Source organism: Myodes glareolus, chromosome 12 (genome assembly GCF_982192425.1).
Source record: "Myodes glareolus chromosome 12, mMyoGla1.1, whole genome shotgun sequence".
Taxonomy (NCBI): domain Eukaryota; kingdom Metazoa; phylum Chordata; class Mammalia; order Rodentia; family Cricetidae; genus Myodes; species Myodes glareolus.
This window is the reverse complement of record NC_142037.1, coordinates 79,570,094-79,587,505: the sequence shown is the minus strand read 5'-3', so window position 1 is coordinate 79,587,505 and position 17,412 is coordinate 79,570,094.

Below are 17,412 nucleotides of genomic sequence, written 5' to 3'. Positions count from 1 at the left end.
CTTTTAAAGTTATCATATCAAGTAATGTGTCCCAGCATAGGGTTTTCACATATATGTGCCAAAATACCAGGTTCTAATTCATCCCTCTCTCCTACTGCCCTCTCCTTAGTCCCCAAATAGTCCCCTCTGCTTCATGTCACAAGTATCCGTGACCATCTTTCCTTCCTCATTTAAGACTTCTTTCTTGCTCTCACTTTCCCTTTGCTAGTTTGATCATACACATCCACGCACACACACATGCACACATCCATGCACACACATGCACACACACATATACACATGCACACACACATACACACATGCACACACACATACACACATGCACACACACATGCACACACACATACACACATTCACACACACATATACTCATGCACACACACACACACAAATGCACACGCACAGTTTTTAATTTAGGCTTCATGCGTGGTGTTCCTCTTTCTAAATCTGGTTTACTTGGCTCTGCACAAAGAGCCCCAGTTCCATTCATTTTCTGAAAATGCCATAGTTTGATTTTTTTTTTATGGCTAACTAACCTGCTGTTGTACAAATACTACGTTGTCCTTGTCTGTTCATCTGCTGGCAGGCAGCTGGGCTAGTTCAGACTCCTGGCCATCGTGACGAGCACAGCGATGAATGAGGACCTAAGTGTCTCTGTGGAATGTTCACTTAGAGCCGTTGTGTCTACACCCAGGAAAGGGAGCTGCTGTGTAATTCTGCGCCTATTTTTTTGATAAATCTCTTTGCTGCTTTCCATAACGGCCATGTCAGCTTGTCTTCCCCCAGCAACGAATGGTGTCTTTCCCTCATGCTCTTGCCAGTGCGTGTTGTCCTTTGATTTCCGGCTGACAGCCACTCTAACTGGGAGAGACAGCAGACTGGTCTTCAGCGCAGTTCTCACAGGCAACTTCCTTGATGTCTGAGAACCTTAGCCACCTTCTCAGCCACTTATTGGCTATTTGCATTGCTTCGTTTGAGAACTGTCTATCCTGTTCGTCAGTCCATTTATTAGTTGCAGAATATTTTTGTGTTTATTTTCCAGCTCCTTATACGTTCTAGATATCAGTCCCTCATCTAACGTGTAGATTTTTCCCATCAGTGCTATAGGCTGTCTCTTTATTCTGACCAATGCTTTTATTTATTTATTTATTTGTTTGTTTATTTATTAAAAATTTCCACCTCCTCCCCGCCTCCCTTTTCCCTCACCCTCTCCACCTCCCCCTCCCTCTCTAGTCCTAAGAGCAGTCAGGGTTCCCTGCCTCATGGGCAGTCCAAGGTCCTCCCCCCTCCATCCAGGTCTATAAAAGGTGAGCATCCAAACAAACCAGGCTCCCACAAAGTCAGTCCATGCAGTACAATAAAAACCCAGTGCCATTGTCCTTGGCTTCTCAGTCAGCCTTCATTGCCAGCCACATCCAGAGGGTCCATTTTGATCACAGGCTCCATCACTCCCAGTCCATCTGGCCTTGGTGAGCTCCCATTAGATCAGTCCCAACGTCTCAGTGGGTGGAGCACCCCTCGCGGTCCTGACTTCCTTGCTCACGTTCTCCCTCCTTTTGCTCCTCATTTGGACCTTGGGCGCTAAGTCCAGTGCTCCAATGTGTGACCAATGCTTTCTTTGCTGTGCAGAAGTTTGTTTATTTATTTGATTGTTTCATTTGTTTGCTTTTCCAGACACGGTTTTCCTGTGTAACTCTGACTGTCCTGGAAAGAACTTGCTCTGTAGACCAAGCTCAGAGATCCGCCTGCCTCTGCCTCCCGAGTCCTGGAATTAAAGGCGTGTGCTACCTCACTAGGTGACTTGGGCAGAAACTTTTCACTTCCTATAAAGTCATGGTGTCAATTCTTGGCTTATTCCCTGTGCTATTGAAGTCTGAAGGGTTCTGTCAGTCTTTTCATCTAAACAGTTTCAAAGTTTCGGGTCTTAAATTAGGGACTCACAGCAATCTTTAGGTAAAAAAATATTTTGACTCACAGAACAGCTGTAAATGACTAAAATATAATTTTATTTTTCCTGTTACATAATTTAAGTGATTTTCACTTTCATTAGAGAATTGACGTCTACTTAATCAAACCATTAGAACGGTTAATCAAGTGAGCATTAAAGCTCAATCTTGGTGATTTTTTTTTATTGACACAATCCTAGACCATCTGTAAAGTATTTCTGCTTTATGGAAATTGTGGCTTATTTTAATAAATTAATTATCGACATATTTTAAATGAGAGGAGAGTACTCCAGTTTTGTTTTGTTTTTTAAAGTAATTTTCCTTTGTAATTGAGGAAACCCAAGCAGGCACTCTCACCCCTTGCTCATGTGTTTGCTTCGGCACAGGTGTACGCCATTCTACAGTAAATATTAACAAGCTTAGCCGCTTTCTTTTAGATTTGAGAAAAATCTACAACACAACACCTTCCCTCCTGCTCTACAGAGGGTAGTTTCGGGCGTCTGGAGACTGCTGGTATACACTCTTGTACAGTTAACTGCTTTTTCAAATGAAAATCTCTCTCTTTTTTTTTAACATTAAAGAATTTATATTTTAAGATTTTCCTGTTTGAATTTCACATACTTTTTAGCTGGATTTTTTTTTTTTTTTGGCGTTTACATAGCCTCATCAGAACGTATCCTCAAAAATAAGCAGCCCAGAATTGCAGGGGGCAGTGCAGCCTTGTGAGCAGTGATTAAGTAAGGGGAACTGGGGCAGCTGTTGCCACTGTTCTCACGATGTGTTGAGGTAGGAGGAGTCAGAGAAGTGAGAATTGCCAGGGCCCACAGTTCTCCTGTGAGAAAGAGGCTTCAGGTTGTTCTGAATCTTTCTAAACATGCCATCCAGGACCCACGAGGACATACAAGGAAATATTTGCCCAAAGAAGTCTTCATAGATTAAGGATTTCTTTACCATTCAGGCGATCCCCCTGCAGACCTCGCTGCCATTCATCCGGCAGACTAGTCCCTTCTGAGCAGTGTTTGCAGCTGTAGAGAACACGAATTCCTGGACGGAGACTGTTGCAAATAGTATTGTAATTCTTATTAAGTTGTCTAGTCTTACCGTAACCAGAGAACGATCACATAGAAGACTAGTAATTTGGGATTCCCTGCCACAAAGATGTGCGTTAACTGTGTTCACGTATGAAGTAATGCGGGAGGCAGCGGCTGAAGGGGGGTTCCACCTGCCCAGAGCTTCAAGAAGAAATCCAACTTCAACTAAGCAAAATTGAAAGGACTTTAGATTTCCTTTACTATAACCAATACACGACACAGTCAACATGAAGAGAAGAGGTTGGTTTGGGCCCCTTCCTTTGGGAGGCTCCAGTCTCTATAGGTAGGAAGGAGTGTGTGGCAGAGCAAACCCTAGCATCTTGGTTAGAAAGCAAAAAAGAAGAGAAAATCAGGGGGTCCCTAATACTCTTTGGGGAGTGATGTGAAGTAGTCTAGAGAACTATGCCCAAATTTCCAAATATCGTTTCCAAATATAACTATTGTTCGCTTGCATTTAAAGGGGGATATGCTACAGAGATTTGCATGGGTATGAATCCTGGTCTATTGATACACATTTTAGTTCAATTTTGTTATATGTGTATTTCTGTTCCTGATTAAGGTATTGTGTTTATGCATCTCATTTTAAAATGCAATGTATAATTAAAAATATAGGTAAATTAATAATCATCTATAATAGTCAAGCTTGTAGTCATATTAGTTAGGTTTTTTAGATATATATAGAGATATTTCAGTTAGATATTCTTCAAATCTTTCAGAGACCTTCAGATAATGGCATTTAAAATGTTTAGGAACTTAGGACTTTTCATGACAATGAGACACATCTGCACCTGGCAGCACCAATTACTTCAAGAGGAAGATGGGCATCGAAGAGCCTCCTTATGGAGTTGGTTAGCCATTTGGGCAAAAAACTGATCTTGCCTGGACTGCTTAACTGGACATGCAGGACCCACAGAGAAATGACTGCTGGACTTATCTAAAGGGGAGACGATTCTCTGGGGCTCCTGCTTCATGAAAAAGTCTGCCAGACATTCTGCAGGACACAGGAGAAAGTGACTGACAAACTGCCAAAATAGGAGGAACTGTCTTTGAAATTTCCTGCTTCATAGAAAGATTTGCTGGATACTATGGGCCTGTAGACTGAAGATGGATGCCCCAATGGTGCAGAAGAACTTTGGGTGACTGTCCAGGCAGCGAGATGTCTCTGTCAATTCTAGAATTGTGTAAGTTGCTTATTTAGGTAATATTATATCCTTCTGGAGTATTTGATGGAATTGAATAATTTATAGTTATAATTAAAGTTTTCCTTACTTATGATAAAAGATAAAGTAGATATAAATATTGTAACTGTAATTCTTGCTTGATAGCTATTTTGTTGTATATAATTTTACTATGCTAAAGTTAAAACCTTTTTTTAATTTAAACAGAAAAGGGGAGGTGATGTGGAATTCCCCTCTGTATTGTGAATACAATTGGTTAATAAAGAAAGCTGGCTTGAGCCTATGGCAGGGTAGAGTAGAGGTAGGCAGGGAAGACAGAACTGAATGCTGGGAGAAAGAAGGGTGGAGTCAGAGAGAAGCCATTTAGCCCGGCCAGAGACAGACACCAGAACTTTAGCCGGTAAGCCACAGCCACATGGCAATTAATAATTAAATTATTAATTGATATTAATAGATTAATAGAAATGGGTTAAATTAATATGTAAGAATTAGCCAATAAGAAGCTAGAGCTAATAGGTTAATTAATACAGTTTCTGTGTGATTATTTCGGTTTCTGGGCAGCCAGGAAACAAACAAGCGGCCCTCTCCTGCAGAGGGGGCACGTCTCTGAGGACATAAGGGCCTCCTGCTAGGTTTTACTCTCCTCCTCAAGGCTCTACCGATTTCCAGCAGTGCTCCTGGCCTAAGCCTTTAACCCACCTGCCTTTGGAAGATATTCAGCATTCAAACTAGAGCAGTGGGTGGTCTTGGCGGGCAAAACAGACACAGCTGAGAATATTAGTCCTGAGGCACTGTATTGAAGTGAGTTTGGGGAGACTCTTTCTAAGATATCCCTTCAGAGGAAATAAGAAATTGACTATTGAGGGAGGTCTCCGTCAAGGGTTACCTGGTCACAAGAAATCTCTCCTGGTATTCTGGTTCTGTGAGTCATAGCGACCACATCATATCATTTATTAGCAGAAGATGTTGCCCCTCTCCCAAATAAAATGTCCCCTAAACAATAGAGGGTACATCATGCTTTAAGGCCCTGTCGATTGCTTCTTTTGTTTATGAGAGATTTACTCCCAGTCTGTGACTGGGATCTCTTTAATCACGATAGTTCGCTGCCACGATCTTCACAGATCCAGAACCAAAGGCTGTGTGTGGGTTTCTGATCTGGGCGACATCTTATAAAAATAAATGCCCTGGAAAACAAAGATAAGAGGAAAGTTTTATGACTTATCTATCGCTCTAGAGGCAGCGAACTCATGGACCCGTCCCCCTGGGTGATAAAAAAAGCAGCATATCCCGTGAACAGCTCTCCTTATTGAGGACTTCTGGGAGCCGAAATCAATGCTGTCGCTTGCCGGGCAGGTGCAGGAAAATAAAGCCCCTCAGTGCTGTCCCCCAGCTCACAGAGCCATGAGATCACACGGTTCCCACAGGCCACAAGAAAGCTGCCAGCCAGCTCGGCCCATCTGGAGGCCACTCTGGAGCGAACTCCCCAGGGGAGTGGGCATCCCGCTTCTCTCAGGGCAGGCGGGGAAAGCAATTTCTCAGGGGCAGAAGGGCTTTGCCTCGGCCTGATGTGTGCCCCAGAAGGGAACGCAGTGCCACCTTTACCAACTGGGCAGTTCGTGTTGGCCAGAGATCTGTGATGTCTAAGCAGAAGATGGGAAAGTCTTGCCTGCAGAATGGAAACCTGTGTCCCTAACACAGGGCCCAGGATGGGGGGCAAATACAATCAAAACTTTGTTCTCAGTCGCCCATTTAAATCTGCAGGCCAGCTCAAGTCAGGATCTAAAGGATGGTCCTCTGGGGTGGTTTATTTCTCCTCCTGAATTAGTTTTTATAAATGGCAACTACTGCTTACATGTGCGCCCGTGTTTTCCGGTTATACTGAAAATAAATTCCTAGTGTGCTTTAAGTCCACGGAGGCGATCTCAAAGATGTACCGCTTATATGGTAACGTCTGGAAGATGTTACTAGAGTATTGAGTTACTATTTCTACTCTTCTTATTTTTTAAACAGAATCTTGCCATGTAGCCCAGACTGGCTTCAAACCTCCTGCCTCCACCTTCCGAGTTTTGGAATTAGAGGGGTGTGTCATCATGCCTAGCTTAGGGTTAGCATTATTTTTCTTTTGATTTAGAGAACAAAAATATTTGTGGGGGCATGAGCTGGGTGTGATGGTGAGTGCCTTTAATTCCAGCACTCTGGAGGCAGAGGCAGACAGGCAGACAGGGCTCTGTGATGTTGAGGCCAACTTGTTCTACCTAGAAAGTTCCAGGCTAGCCAGGGCTACATACTGACAATTTCTCTCAAAAAACAAGACAGCAACAAAAGCCTGGATAGAAATAAAATAGAGACACCTGCGATCAGTTCTTCTTGCAGTATATCTGTTCACAGTAGAAAAATATGTCTCTGCCTAAGGTGCCTTCTGATTGGTTTAATAAAGAGCTAAATAGCCAATAGCAAGGCAGGAGAGGTGGGTGGGATTTCCGGAGAGGTGGGTGGGATTTCCCGAGAGAGGGAGGATGAGGAGGGAGAACATACGGTACAGAGTAGAGGTAGCCTAGCCAGGTGACAGATCGTGGATGAACAGAAGCAGGCTAATTTGAGTTATAGCAGCTTGTTGGGGACAGGTAAAGGCCAAACATTCATAATTTATAATAAGTCTCCGTGGTGATATTTCGGGGCTGGTGATCTAAGAAAGTCCAGCAAGAAAGCTTGCTGCAAGATAATTTGTCTGTTACTACTGTTAGCTTTGCCAATCTCTAAGTCTCTAGGTAGAACGGTGTGGTTTGATGACTAATTGAGATTTACTAGATGCAGCCTCATAATTGACAAATTGAAGTGACTTGCACAAGGTATGAGGTGGTTTGCCTTTGTGTACCCTGTGGAAATGCTTTTGGCAAACCAAATGAATCTGGCAGAGGGGTCCAGAGTTGGCCAAGGGAAGTAGGGTTTACTTATGCAAATCCAACTCATGCTTCAGAGGCAGGCTGCACGCAGTTAGTCAGGCCTCTCAGTCAAGTCCAGGCACCTCACCGTCTCCCAGAATTCCTGGACGAGCCCACAGTGTACCTATTCTTGCTTGTTTATTTGCTTCTTTCAAAGTATAATCTTTTTTAAAAAATTTATTTACTTATTTATTAAAAATTTCCACCTCATCCCCGCCTCCCTTTTCCCTCCCCCTCTCCCCCTCCCCCTCCCTCTCTAGTCCTAAGAGCAGTCAGGGTTCCCTGTCCCGCGGGAAGTCCAGGGTCCTCCCCCCTCCATCCAGGTCTATAAAGGTGAGCATCCAAACAAACCAGGCTCCCACAGAGTCAGTCCATGCAGTAGAATCAAAACCCAGTGCCATTGTCCTTGGCTTCTCAGTCAGCCTTCATTGCCAGCCACGTCCAGAGTGTCCATTTTGATCACATGCTCCATCACTCCCAATCCAGCTGGCCTTGGTGAGCTCCCATTAGATCCGTCCCACTGTCTCAGTGGGTGGACGCAACCCTCGTGGTCCTGACTTCCTTGCTCATGTTCTCCCTCCTTCTGTTCCTCATTTGGACCTTGAGAGCTCAGTCCAGTGCTCCAATGTGGGTCTCTGTCTCTATTTCCATCCATCGCCATATGAAGGTTCTATGGTGATATGCAAGATATTCATCAGTGTGGGTATCTTATATCCAAAGTCTGGGGATATTTTATTTTAGATAGTAGACAGTATTACATAGAAGATTAAAAAAAAAACCCACAGTATTCTAATGCCAGAAGATGAATGACCCCTGCTCATCCTGTGGGGACCAACCATGTTCAAGCATGGTGGCTTGTTGGCCCACAGTGCCAGCACACAGCACCTTCGCAGGCAGGCCACGGTGCTCATTCTCCAGCCATACGGGACAGCACTCCGATGAGGTGCTATTTTAAATCAGGTGTAACTGCCATAGCGCATAACCAACATGTTAAATGAACAATTCGATGGGAGAAATTTTCATTAGATCAGAGTTGTACAAATATGACCGCAATCCTGTTGTAGAAAATGTCCTTCTCTTCGAAGAGATACATAGGTCTGCCTGCAATCCATCCTTGGTCCCAGCCAGACCCAGGAAACCACTCACCTGCTTTAGACTTTTGCATTCTCTTTGGGGACAGTTTTGTTTGTTTGTTTGTTTGGTTTTTGGTTTTTTTTTTTTGTACCAACATATCCACACAGAATTCAAACAGCCTTTTGCCTTAGCTTCTTTCACTTAGCTAGCATTTTCAATAATTAATGCTTTTGAGATACACCCATGACAAAGTTTGTATCCGTGTTTCTTTCCTCTTGCATTTCATCATCTTATGTTTCTCTGTCTCCAGGTCATGGACATTAAATTAGTCCCACCTTTTGGCTATAATAACAAATAAACCACTGAGACATTCATGCTGCAGAAACATGCATTTTCATTTCTCTTGAGTAGAATGTTAGGAATATAGGCGCAGGGGTATGATGTTTTCTATGTATGTTTTCTATGAAACTTCCAGATTGGTTTCAACATGTCTCTCTTATCTTACATTCCCATAGCAAGGCATGAGCATCCTCACATTTGGCCATCTTTGCCAAAATGTGTCATTGACAGCTAGGTGTTTTACATGGAAAAACCAATTAACACACATTTGTCGTGTGAGCTGGTTAGAGCTGTGAGTACCATGTTCAGGGTCATGCCATGGCAAATGGGAAAGAGAGAGCTTCGGCCATCCTACTGAAACTCCCAGCTGGCATCACTAACCCATCTCCTCGTGTAGATGAAGGAACCAGATGGCCATGAGGAGGAAAGACAGAATACAAAGCGTGCATTGTGTCTGGGGATTCTCAGTAAAGAATGAAGGGGACATGAGGTTTCCAGGAAGAAGGACAATGATGCAGAGGTGGCCTCTTGAGGGATCCCAACTTGAGAACTCATGCAGAGTGAAAACAAGAGATTCACGCCAGAAAATGGACAGCAGGGGTGGGGATTAGGGGGGAGGAATATGGACAAGAAGCTCAAGGACAAGACAATCACCAGAACCTCACACTGAGGGTTAGTCATGGGAAAGGAGCCTTGATGAAGGCTGGAGTCCACAATAGTCTTCAGGATGTCTGCACAGGACACCTGCTGGGAGCAAGCAGATTGCCCAGGTGTGGTGGTGAATTGATTCTCAATCTGATAGGATGTAGAGCCACCATAGACATATGCCTCTAGATATGTCTATGACAGTGACTCCAGAGAGGCCTAGCTAGGGGGGGAGCATCCTGAGTGTGGACAGCTGGATAGGGTCCCAACATGAATAAAAACACCACAGACATACGCTTCCAGATATGTCTATGTCAGTGACTCCAGAGAGGCCTAGCGGGGTGGAGGGCATCCTGAGTGTAGAGAGCTGGATAGGGTTCCAACATGAATAAAATTCATCAGATATGTCTATGACAGTGACTCAGAAAGGCCTAGCTGGAGGGAGGGGAGACCCAACCTGAGTGTGGATGGCTGGTTAGGGTCCCAAAGTGAATGAACAGAGGAACAAAAAGAGGAACATGAGCTGAGCACCAGTCTTCATCTCTCTCTGCTCCCTGACTGCAGACACAATGTGATGGGTGAGCTGCCTCATACACCTGCCTTCACGCCTCCCCACCGTCATAGACTGAACCCTTAAATCAGGAGCTGAGCTAAACCCTTCCTTCTTCAGTTGCTTTCGGTGGGCATCTTATCACGGCTACCAGAAAAGTGGATAATCCCTGGGTCCAGTGAATGACTCTTCCACTTAGGTCCCCACCTGAAAGAGTCCATAGCCTTTCAGAACAGTTCTTGGGCCTGGAGCCAGTGGTAACCACATGAGCCTTAGGAGGACAGTTCCCATTCAAACACAACGCCTGGCTGCAGTAATTTGATCTCAGTTCACAGATGAACGTGGGTACCTTTTCTTCCCTGCTGTACGGCCACCTGGATGAGGCCTATGGTGTCATGCTTTGCTTCACTTAAATATCTGCTTTTGAGAAGCCACGTTCTTGACCAATGTGATCAACAGATGGATGCTGAACTCCTGATGTTGATCATGTATCTAGGCCTGACATTGATATTCCTGCCATTCAGAGGAGTGCAGTTGCCATAATTCTTTGTGCTGGGTGGAGGAGTTAGTAGATGACATCATCCATCCACTAGGTTCACAAAGGGAAGATGGCTCTCTGGAGTTACATTCGAAACTTTTTCTAGTTAATTTTCACTGGTCTAAAAAAAGCCCCTCTGTCTGTTGCCCCAAAAGCAGACTGACTGACCACCAGTGACCCCGGTACAAGAAAGTCAAAGGGACCCATAGAGAGGTGATTCAGGAGAGGTAGAAAGGCACCTCCGTTTTAAGGTCATCTCTTTCCGAGTGTAACCTTTGTATGGCTCATAAGGGAGTCATCTGGGCAGAGGTTTCTTTTGAAAATATCATTTCCTGCTCCTCCACACCCATGAGACCTCTGAAACAATGTGATGTATTGGGAACAGACCTCCCTAGATTCACTTCTGAAAAACACATGGGAAGGCGGGAGAATTGCTGCCTGAGGAAGAGAAGACAGTGTGTCTAGACAGCACTGGATTTGTTGCACACAGCCTGTGGCCATCACTGTCATACTTTTACAGGAGACATTGCAGATCCTGAGAGGTGCTATTCCCACTGCCTCTTGGGAAAGAACCCGCGCTGTGCAGAGAGAAACCCCGAGCACTGCTACCGTTTGTGTGTGGGTTTTCATCCAGCCCACCTCTCTTTGGTGTTTGTCTCTCATTTGTTATTAGAGCTGTAAGTTTTTCTGAAAGTTCCACAGATGTCTCCCATGGTCCTAGAATTCACAGAAGTTATGTTTTTAAAATCCTCTGATGTTTTACGAGCATGTAAGACTATGAGCAAGCACGTATTCACGTTCATTCATTTAACTTCTCTCAGCAAGCTTGTAAGGTAGATGATGTGGGAAGTCCTTCTGTGTATGTGTTTCTTTTTATTGATTAATGAATAAAAAAGCTGCTTTGGCCTGTGATAGGGCAGGATAGAGCTGTGCGGGGAAAACTAAACTGAATGCTGGGAGAAAGAAGGTGGAGTCAAAGAGACGCCATGTAACTGCCAGAGGAGACAGAACTGCCCTGGAACCTTGCCAGTAGGCCATGACCTCGTGGTGATGCACAGATTAATAGAGATGGGTTAATCTAAGATGTAAGAGCTAGCTAGGAATATGCATAGTGATTTAATTAATACAGTTTCTGTGTGATTATTTTGGGTCTGAGTTGCCAGGAAATGAACAAGCAGCCTCTGCCTACAACTGTATAATTATTAAAACAGGCTTGTGGATGATAAGCGGGCGTGCAAAGTTAAAGGATTAATCCATTTACTTTTTCACTGAAATTAATTATTTCTTTTTTTAAAAGATTATAGCTGTGGGATAATGTTCTTGTATACTATAACAATTTGTCACTCAAATTGTTCTTGTATACTGTAAAGATTTATAACTAAAATTGGTTAATAAAACGCTGATTAGCCAGTAGCCAGGCAGGAAGTATAGGTGGGACAACAAGACTAGGAGAATTCTGGGAAGAGGAAAGGCAGAGGGTCAGTCACCAGTCAGACACAGAAGAAACAAGATGAGAATGCTTCACTGAGAAAAGCTACCAAGTCACATGGACAAGAGTTGTGGGTAAATTTAAGTCATAGGAGCTAGTTAGTAATAAGCCTGAGCAACAGGCCAAACAGTTTATAATTAATATAAGTATAAGCCTTTTTGTGTTTATTTGGTACTGAATGGCTGTGGGACTGGGTGGGGCAGAAACTTCTGACTACAGATTATATATATATATATATATATATATATATATATAAAGTGTTTGCCTACATGTGTGTGAGAGGCCAGAAGAGGGTGTGGGATCCTCTGTAACTGGAGTTAAAGTTGGGAGCCACCATGTAGGAACTGAACCTGAGTCCTCTAAAAGAATAGCAAGTGCTCTTAACCACTGAGCCATTTTGCCAACCCTCAAAGAGATTATTTCTATATTTAAACTAAGAATATTTGTATTCAAAAGGAGAAAGAAGACATGGATGAAGAGTCTGGGTCTAGCCTTAGAGATCATTGCCAGTTATGTGAGTATGACTGGTTTTCCCTTCTTCTCCAGAAGAGTGGCATTCCGGGGCATTCCAGGGTTTGTCGTAGGTCATAATCCCTCCTAGTGTTTTCCTTTCTAAACTTCCTTAATGCATCTTATGTATACATTAAGCTTTTAAACACATCTGAAGGATGTGTCAAAGAGTGATTACCACTAAAGCTTTGCCTCAAAAGCAGAATTATTAATACATTAAGTTTCTACTTGAACCATGCGTGTGCAGATTTGCTTTTACTGGATTGAGGGATACACATTTTAAAGATAGACATTTTAGGTCCAAGTGCTTCCTTAATTTTCTTCTTCTTTACACCTGATGAAAAAGGAGGAGTCCCTGTTCCAAACACTTTGAATCCTTGGCTGCCAGAAATATCAAGTAGCTTGACCAATCTAACCGAAGGCAAAGGCTTCCTGTTTTAAAATCGAGGCGAACACTTATATAATGATTCGTTTTGCTGTGAAAACTTCCTCCTTTCTCTGGATGGGCTTTCCAGCGGGTGATATAGAATCCTATAAGCAAGCACGCCCCAAATGTTTCCTTTTCACGATGCTCTGAAGCACAGAGGAGTCTTGGAAAGACAATTGTAGAGATTCTTGTGTTGCTTCATGGGCCTTAAGTGCCCACAAAGAGGACCCCTTATGCTTTAATTTCTCTTTATTTTCTGACTGTAAAGATCCTTGGGGTAAACGCCAGCCCACAATCCCGCTGTTATGTGGCTACTGTCAGCCCGTTCATAGGATGCTTCCTGTTCATTAGGTCCCTTTTCATCTGACGACAATGTCCCGGCTTTGCAGCAATTCTCCGTCAACGCCCATCTCTTCAATAGCCCGTGAATAGTATTAAATGGTGTTTATGCCAGCTATTGTTGCCTTTTGTGTGGTTTGTCTAATTCACAGAGAAAAGTCTGCCTTTGTGGTCGGAGACCAGCTACGTCATGGCACACCATGCGCCTTCTGATGGGACCCGGGCCTGCTGAGTGATAGCATTACAGGCCCCAGCTTCTTTGCAACACAATCCTGCATTCTTCCACAGTCAATAGTCTCACAGGCAGGCTGGTTTACTCTTTTTATTAACAGGTAGGGAAAAGATAAAGCACAAACAAATACCAGGCCCAGAAACAAAGCAGAAAAGAAGGCTAAATTCAACTGATTTGCAACTCAGTCAGCCAGGGCACAAGCTAGAAAGCAAAGGAAAAGAAACCCGGATTCATTCCATCAGCGACCAGGAGACCCAGGTGTGTTCACGGCTGCAGCAAATATTTCGAATTTCGGGAGTAAGATTGCATTATGGTTTCAAGGTATTGTTTAAAATGACATTTAATCCCGGAGTCACCACTAGCCTGAGCTTTCTCTAAAGCGCTCACAAAAGAGAGAGGATATTGTACTGATGAATCACTTTATCCTCTGGTGGGGAGAGTCTGCAGGGCAGGTAAGTTGCTGGTCCTGAAAGGGCTTTTGATGTAAGCAGATCACTGTGGGCTCGGGGTAACTGATTCCCAGAGCTCTGGCTTTGGTGCTGCGGGTTACTCCGTCTTGTCCTTTCGTGCTGCGCCGTAATCCCTCTCCCAGAGATCTGCTATCTTTTTACACCTCCGACTGGGGCTTATATTGGAGTCTGTGTGCTTCTCCTTTGAAAAGAACAGTGCCTGCAAGAGTGAGGAACACAGAAGAGGGTCTAAGAGTTTCCTATTGGTGACAACGGTCCGTGTTTCTCAATATTGAAAAGGATTTTTTTTTTAAGTTAAAAATTTAATTTACATACGAAGTGGCAGACTTTGTTAGAGAATTTTCAGACATGTCTTGATTCAGCTGTCCACCCTTCCCTTGCCTTTCTCCTCCTCTGCCTTCCAGGGAGACCACTGAGACCCGTCCATCCCAGTGCCCTTCCACTCTCCAGCCCGTTTTTTATTCTCCTCCCTGCCCTACCTTCTTTCTGTGTCGGGCCCTGCTGCCTCCCTAGTCTCCGCACACACTCAAATGACATTTACATGCTAGAGTCAGTGTATGAAGTGAGAACGCATCTCTGAACTCTGGATCAGTGGTTTTCCTTGTGTATCCACTCTCTCTGACACGGAGATGGATCCACTGTGGTCCTGGGCTCAGACCCAAGCGCCAAAGAGTAAAGAAGACACAAGTCTGAAAACAGTGACACGGTTCATGTTTTCTAGAAATGAAAGAGGACAAAGGATAGGATTACACTGAAAAATCATGACAGAAGGGGAGTGTTTTAAGAATGAATCATTTTAATTCCTGAAAACAGTTCTTTTTGTTAATGTTGATTTGTTACAGAGGAAAAATCAGCTCTCTCGTCCTCCCTCTAATTCGAGAAAGGCACATTAAGGAGTTTCCAAAGGGTCTGAAATTTATTATTCTCTAAGGTGGGTCCTGTCATCCCTTGCAAAACACCTTCTCTAACTCAAGGGACACATTCATGGCGCCTGGCAGGACTCTAGCATCAAACAGGCTGTCCTGTATCAAATAGAGGGATCTGCGGTCTCCTGGGGGGAAGGGAAAGGATATTGTAGCAGGGATTATGAAGGAGCAATATGGCCAGGGGACAGACAGCAAGACCTGGTCAGCACAGACAACGAGACCCGGTCAGCAGAAAAAGTCATTGCCTGAAGACAAGGGTGAACTTTAGTAAGGAATCCTAAGGATGTACCCTGTCCTCATTGCCATGGCAGGGAGTGATGGAGTAGCCCCAAGAAATGCAAGGCCATTGGAACAATGGGATGAATGGACTGGCCTGGGGGTCTGTAGGCTGGGATAGCAGGGGAAAGTGCCTGTTTTACCTGAATGGGTTTGACCAGCCTGACCAAAGGAAACAGGATGTCCTTGGGAGAGGTGAAGCCAAACTCCTCTGGGTGAGTGAGACCCAATTATACAATTCTGGATATCTGGAATCAGGGAAAATGATGTGCACTTGAAAAATACAGACTTTTGTGTACTCATTCCTGTATCTCTTCATGGGTGTGGTGTGCGTATGCTTGGTCCCCTATCCCAGAAACACCTCAACCACTACCCCTGGGATTACTCAGTCCCCAGAAGGGCTCAGAGAGTAGCTGGGAGGAAGAGGACATTGCGTCCACAGTAAGAGCTCAACCCTGCTGCCATTCTTTGCCTTGGTACCTCATCCATCCTTCATCCTTTTACCCACATAAACCAGCTACTTTCCTGCTGTGATTAAACCACATGAACAAAAACACCTTGAAGAAGAGTTTATTTTGCTTTTGGATCCGGAGTGGGTAGAGTCCAACATGATGGGGAAGGCATGGTGACAGGTTCATGAAGCTGAAAGATCACATGTTATCCGCACATTGGAAACAGAGCAAGGGAGCAGGAGATGGGGCAAGGCAATCACTTCCACCCACACCCCCAGTGACACAGTTCCAGCCACCCCATACCCCACAAAGAGCACCACCAACCAGAGATCAAGTTTTCAAACACATGAGCTCACAGGGGATATTTCTTGTCCAAATCGTCAGCACCATGCACTCATCACACAACTATTGATCTCTAAGTAGCCTGGCTCCCTTAAGACACTGATGACAGAAAAATCAATAGATCATGGCATCTAGTTTGGAGTGGCTCATAGTCTTATGGTAGAGGCAGGCACGTGAATTATGTACAGGATGCTACTGGAGCACAGAGGACAAAGTGGCTGAATCTGTCTGGAGAAGATATCTGGTCAGAGACCCGTTGTTTATGTCATGAGGAAGACTGGTGACCTAGGGAAGCGGGGATGGTCCTCCAGAGGAGGCCTGTGCTCCTGTGTTCCAGGACTGGCAAGCTCGGTTCTGGAAGGTTAAAGGTGGGGCTGACGCTAAGGGAAGCTGGCTTAACGTCAGGAGAGATCTGGGTTTGACCAGATTTATGCTCCCAAAAGTTCTGTCTTCTGCTCTCCCCCATGTAGCAACCCCTACCCTCCTCACCTCCCATTGCTCTGTTTACCATCCAGGCTCCCCTTTCACTTGTGGCCAAACTACTCCTCACCTCGGATTCCAGCTGCTTCTTTCCTGCCTGGATCCCTGTTTCCCCAAATGAAGCCGGGCAGTTTTCCCAGATCTACATCCTTAGGATCTCAGCAATCAGCGGGAAATTCCAGACCACTGAACCACTGGTTGTTAATTTTCCTTCTCCCTCCTCCACATTAACAGACACGATAGACGATCATTTCTTGCGAGGCACAGGCACCCTCCCGTTTTTGGCGGAAGCTCTTCTCCCACCTTCGGTCTCAACCGACAGCCAATAAGTAGCCAGTTCTTGAAGGGGGCACCGAAGCTGCAGACCCTGACCCCATGTAAGGCACACACAATAACCACCCCCACTTATAACCTGAGCTCAGTCAGTGTTTAACTCCACTTACACACACTTGAACTTCAGCTCGAGTGTCCCCATAATGGAAATTTTGCTCTCTCAGAAAGCTGCCTGTCAGCTGCTGGACATTTAAATAACTTTAAAATAATGGATTACAAGTCTTCCTTTATAATTCCAATCCACTTGTTGGAGTTTCACCCTCTGTGGCTACTTAAATCTAAGCACACCTCTACCTAATGCTCCACTAAATATCTAAAGTTCATCACTCCCACAACAGATTTATTGTAATAAAACAATGACCCGTTTTTTCAGTCTTGGAGGAACTTCATTTTGCCAATATATCTCTTAAAACATTGGCACTCCGAGTAGACAGAGTCATGGTAGGTATGCACGCACAGCGTATACCTGCTGTTTTCATTCTAGACAAACTGTTCCTACTAATGTAATTCAAGATCCCATTAACTTTTCTGGTAATTCTGTCTAGTGGCCAGAATTACAATTTCCATTCAGTTTAACTCCCAAAACAATGTTTTGAATTCCCAGTGGCTCGGGCTTCTCTCGTTTCCTAACCATTTAGACAATGTGAAAGCTCATTGCAGAGATTACATTTCCACCCTACCAGCTTCCATATTTCCCCCAATTGTTCTATTTGTCAGTATCAATTTTACTTTATATCTGATGTGTAGCATGTTAACCTCTTTTTTCTGGAATGGCAAGCTCCTCCCACCACCCTGTTCTATCCTCTCTAGAAATGCCTTCAGGGATAGGCTCA